Genomic DNA, 6,000 nt, shown 5'->3' with positions numbered 1-6,000 from the left:
AAACAACGACCCGTATGGAATGAGCTGGGACGTGAAGCAGCGCTAATGAAGGTGCGATGGAGAACGTTGTAATTAAACCCTCATTTGCCTGGGTGGAACTCGTACTTCATCGATTTGAATAGGATATTAAAAAGACGTCAAAAAAAAAAAAAAAAAAAAAGGGGGGCGGGGGAAAAAAAAAAAAAGGAAGCGAGGGGAAAGAGAGGAATGGTGAGAAAGCAGAAGAGACGGGGATGTGTGGGAGTGTAGTCACAAACTGACTGGCAGTCCTGCTGAGTGCTAGCAGGAGGTGCGCACAAACACACACGCACACACACACACACTTATTCACGCAAACACGCTCACACACACATGCAGAGGGGGGCCAAGGCATCTGTGCTGGAGACCCGTGTGAGTCAGGCTGACTAGATGACGAGCAGACAGACAGAGGAATGAAGTGAGAGAGAGAGAGAAGTGATCTTGATGTGCAGCCAGTAAATGTGGCTTCATCACAACAACGCTGAGCAAGGACACAACTTGTCAGACGGATACACGCCACGAAACACACACACACACACACACACACACACACACACACACACACACACACACACACACACACACACACACACACACACACACACACACACACACACTAAGCAGAATGGACTAGCAGCGGGTCAAAGCCCAAGGAGAAACAGATTTATCTTTCTGTCTGATAAAAGTACCACTTTTTGCACTCGTGCACCTCAGTGCAGCACTCTCCCCACCACACAGCCGGGCACAAGTGCACATTGATGGAGGCAGGAACACGGCGCACACTGTACTTTACTGGCGTATTTCACGAGATCTTCTGGCAACACTGTAAACGGCCGTATATCATGTGGCACAGACTGCAGTTACAGTTGTAAATTTGGGTAAGCAGCTGCATGACAAATGTGCCATTCCGTTGACACATCTTTGTTTCATTGTTGCAGTCTCCGTTATACAGCCCATGTCAGCGTTCCTTGAAATGAACTCACTTTTTTTTTTTTTTACCATCTTTTAAGAGAAACAGCCCTCTTTTTTTTTTGGAGGACACCCCGAAACCGCCCCGTGACGCGATGCGAGGGTGATTGAAAATGTTGCATTCCAAAGCCAACAAAAAGCTTTGAAATAATCCTCGCTGCACTCAAAAGCTCCCCTGCCTGCTATAAATCCTTATACGACCGGCAGCGTTTCCGCATCGAAGTGTAAACTGCATTCCAGCGCTGCCCTCAGAGTGTCCCCCCCCCCCCACTTTAAAAAAGACGGACAAGACACTCTGGCTCCGTTTGAATTCACTCCCAGGAATGAAATCAGCGTCAAGATATTACATTCTCCTTTTCTTCTCACCGCGGTCTATCGGGGAAGGGCGCACGCATTCATTGCAAATCTCCCCTCGCTACCCATCTGGCCTGCTGAAACAGATTTCGGGCTATTATTAGAAAACATCATTCCCTTCAAACCCCGTAGACACAAATGCATGCTGACACACACACACACACAGAGAGACAACTTCCTCGACCAAACCCTGTGACCCTTTGTTTAATCATCGGCCATGAGCAGGGGTTGGGGGTAGGGTTTACTAGGCAGGATCAAAGCAAGCTCAAAGACGGCCCTAAATAACCGGAGGAGCAGGGTCGGGTGAGCGATGTGCAAGTGCGGGGGGGAGGGGGGAGGGCAAGGGGGTGAGTGAAAAAGGCAGACAAGGAGAGCGAGCTAGCGACAGAGAGGCCAGCTCACTAGTTTAACTCAAGGCCGTCTGCGTATTGTCATAAAAACACTTCATATGGCGTCCCGACCACATTAAACCCCCCCTCAAATTTATAGGCCGGACACTTTATTGGGTCTCCAAAATGTCTCCAGCCAAATGGGCTCTTAATGAATCGTGGAGGCCCGGAGGAGGCAATGTATGCAGTGTCACTGGTGAGTAAGACGAGGCCGTGGCTGAGAGAACCTCCAGCCGGGGAGCTGGGGAAGCTTCGTCAAGTGACCCGCTGGAGACGTTTCCAGGAGTGATTCTGTCTGACAAGCCGGAGGAGACAGAAGCACTCTGCACCACAAATGAGATTTTGATATTCACCACAGATCGAGCTATAACAATCTGTTTAACATCCCCCAAAAGTCCTGTTTTGTTTTCGACAGTCCTTTTCTGGCCACAATTACTGTCCGTCTTTCGCTGGGAAACAGTACACTGAGGAGGACGGGTCAAACCGCGATGACAAACCACAGAGCTAATAATAATAATCGAGACGGGAAAAACAACAAACATTTTAACCAGAGCCAGAGGTTTCGTGTTCATCTCCAAAGAACTCTCTTCATCCGGCCACGTCACATCAGTTCCCGTTACGTCATCGGCCCCGTGGCCCGGCGGGAAACACCTCCAGGGGTTTCCTCGTGTTTTGTCTGAGGAAAATGACGCCACTGCCACAACCACAACAAAGCCCGAGGCCTCCATCACGGATAGGCGGCACAGGAGCCGCAGCTCACATGCAGGAAATCACTGAGCTGACTCAAATGTGTGTCAGTGACATGGTGCAGTGACCCGCTCCAGATATATATATATATATATATATATATATATATATATATATATATATATTAAAAGTGAAGCAGGTTTGAGTTTGAATCACTCCCTCATGTCAGCGTCACCATCTAATGAAACCCACAGGAAACATGTGTGCAGCGGGAAAAGGCATGGTATGCTGCAATCAGTGGAAAAGGACAGCTTTAAGTGTGCTGGTGTGGGGGGAAGTTGTGCTCATAATGGTGGCTGTGTGGGCTTGTTGTCATACAGTTGACAGGTTTTGGTGCAGGAAAACAGATGTTCCATTGGTTACGCTCTTCAACGCTGCCCCCGTTGCTTTCGGCATTAAGACGAGGAGGCAAAAACCACAGTAGTCACAATACGCTAATACACTCTGGCTCGGATTTGTTGCTGCGCTGTACGGGGAGCTTCTAGTACGGGACGTCTTGGATGCGATCGAGTATTTTCATTCCAAATTCATCCCGCCCTCCCCCAACGTTAAGAAAATCCTTGTCACCCTCGTTCTCACGACTGTCGCCTTCCTTATCAGAGCACGAAACTCTTGCATCAGTCCTTCCTTCTTATAATCATGACTCTTTTTCTCTCTCTCTCACACACACACACACACACACACACACACACACACACACACACACACACACACACACACACACACACACACACACACACACACACACACACACACACACACACACACACACACACACACACACACACACACACACACACACACACACGCAGAAGTTGGACTCGTGCCAGTAAAGCCAAGGAGCACATTACAGCAGGGTATAGAGCACATTTAGAGGCTGCAGACGATGACTTAAATGGATGTTCCACTCAAACGTCACTCTGCGTTGGCCTCGACTTCAGATTGTTGTTCGTAGATTTCACCCGCAGAAGGAGCGCGCGAAGACGATCAAACGTGCGCCCGCGTGTGTGTGTTCCGGCATGTGTATCCTTATCTCGGCTGAGCAGGAGGCGGGAGTTCAAAAAATGATTTGCGACGCATTTATCCTGCCCTAAAAGCTCAACACCCATATAGCCCGGCGTGTACACGCTCGCTTCTCCTTTTTCTTTTTGCCCGAGACAAAGGGTCACTGAAGGCATTCAATCATAGCGCGGCACCGAAGAAAAATGTTCCCATTTGTCTCTGGAAAAATAAATCAATCTTAATCTATCGTGTCCCTTTCATTTCACATTGACAGAGGGAGTGGGAGGAGAACTAAATCAATAGGCGAGAAATGCGTTGTGGCGACAATGACGTGGCATTAGGTGTGTGTGTGTGTGTGTGTGTGTGTGTGTGTGTGTTTAAGCCAAGGTTTAAACTGACATTCCTGGGATTCCTGAGGCCACGCATTTGGTTTGACCTGAGAAACCTGACGGTGAAGAAGAAAACGAGAGGATTCACAAGATGGCGAGAAATAAAAAAAATAAAAAAAGGGAATCTTTTCACACATTGAACTATTTCTCACACACTGCCATCTGTATTGTAACACGGAGCTCTGTGCTATGTTGCACGGCTGCGTGTGAACTCTACACGCACACCGAGTTGGAGGTAAGGGGGAGAGTTGCGGGGGGAGGGGAGGGGAGGGGAGGGGGGGGGGCACTGTGACTCTGCCTCTCTAAAACCACAACTCCCAGGAGGCTCTGAGGATTTATTGACCACAGGGGCAGTCTGGGAGTCTGGAGCTAACACGATCTCTAACCAGACCAACAGGGAGAAGAAGCAGAATTAGTACAGGGGAGGCCATAGGGGAGTGTCTGTCTCTGTGTGTGTGCGTGTGCGTGTGTGTGTGCGCTCACACAGTGAACACACAAGTGTTCCTGTGCACTGGAGACAGGTTAACTGCTAGTGTCTGCACACAGCGGAAGACGGGGCAGAGAGCTGCCGCCCCAAACATCCGTTATTTAGGGAACAGCCATTGATCTCTTTCTCTCTCTCTCTCTCTTTCTACATCTGTTCCCCCTCTCTCTCTCTCTCCCTCTCCTTTCCTCACACCTGCTCCCCCTCTCTCGCCTCCTCCCCTCCGTCTCCCATTGCCCACCGCTTATTCCGTCTCTCCCGTCGCTCCTTGCCAAGCTACGTCAGTCAGCAGGCAAAAATCACTCCACACAGAATTAAAAGTCCTGGGTTTTTTTTCCCCCCTCCGCCCTCCCGTAAGTGGCAGGTCCGTGTTGCGAGGGAGCTGATTTGACTCAGGGCTAGCCTGTACAGTGGGTTACTGATGCCCACGCAAACTGAATGCACGACATGCAAAAGCTCCACTGGATCTCTTCCACTTCCCAAGATTGTTTTCCCACACAATCAATCCCCCTGCGTTTCTGCAGAATGCTGTGAATCGCAGGAGACCCGTGTGTTTTTTCCGCACGTACAACCACCAAGTGGGAGACTCTGGAATTTTAACGATTGTCAGGGTTTCCCCCTCACTCACTATTTGGGTTTCTCTTTCCCACTAAAGCTTCGGAGAGAGGGGGAGGATGGTATCCTGTCAGAAAGATCCAGGAATTCTCTGTGTGAGCACCGAGTACAGTGAGGACTCAGTGGGGAGAGAGGCCGGTACACTGAAGCCATTGTGAGCCAGCCAGCCACCCACACGTGGTGCTGGGCTAGCATATATACAGATACACTCTCATGATCGGAGGGACAAGAGCCGTCTCCCCAAATCCACACTATAAACCATCATGCTGTTTTGGGCAATTAGTAGCCAAAGGAATTAATTAGTATTAATTGGATATCAGTCAAACTGTGACTTCCGGTTAAACTTAAAGAAAAAGCTAAATGTTTTTCCAAAAGATTTATTTCTTTAGGATTCGTTTGTCGAGCTGTTTCCGGAGCCGTCTCTCCAATGTCCAATATCAGATTTGATTTTCTCCAGCTGTCTCTCTTCATTTCCTTTGCGCTGGGGAAAAACAGTGTCCACCAACAACACACTCAGAAATCGGCCAAATCTAGCCTGCATGGCCTTTGACTACACTAAATGTTGTCACTTTTCTTGTGACTGCACTACTCACTCCACACCTGCTTAGAGTAAGTTCTCCGGTACTGAGATGGGTAAAGTCTCATTTGGACCAGAATGCAACAGAAAACAATATCCTTAGGTTGAACCGTTAACAAAAAAAAAGATGTCATAGTCTTAAGTGTGGCAGCTGGGTGATGGAGTTTCGACTGTGTAAACAAGCATTTCATCACGCGCGCACACACACACACACACACACGCCAGCTTCTCTGGTGCGAGAGCGCGTTATATATCAGCACAGCTCATCACAATGGAGGAGTATGTGTCGGTGCATTTACGTGTGTGTACTAAACTGTACTCCCTCTTGTTTCCTCCTCCTCCTCCTCCTCCTCCTCCTCCTCCTCCTCCTCCTCCTCCTCCTCCTCCTCCTCCTCCTCCTCCTCCTCCTCCTCCTCCTCCTCCTCCTCCTCCTCCTCCTCCTCCTCCTCCTCCTCC

General features: G+C 49.2%; 1 protein-coding gene across 1 annotated transcript in view; it reads right to left on the bottom strand.

Annotated features, from left to right (window-relative positions):
• Positions 1-6,000, bottom strand: part of jarid2b (jumonji and AT-rich interaction domain containing 2b) — an 82,326-nt gene that overhangs the window by 56,521 nt on the left and 19,805 nt on the right. The gene's annotated exons all lie outside the window — the stretch shown is intronic.

This window comes from Pholis gunnellus (assembly GCF_910591455.1).
Source record: "Pholis gunnellus genome assembly, chromosome: 16".
In the NCBI taxonomy this organism is placed as follows: domain Eukaryota; kingdom Metazoa; phylum Chordata; class Actinopteri; order Perciformes; family Pholidae; genus Pholis; species Pholis gunnellus.
Note: the sequence above shows the minus strand (reverse complement) of the source record. Positions and strands in the feature narration are given on the sequence as shown.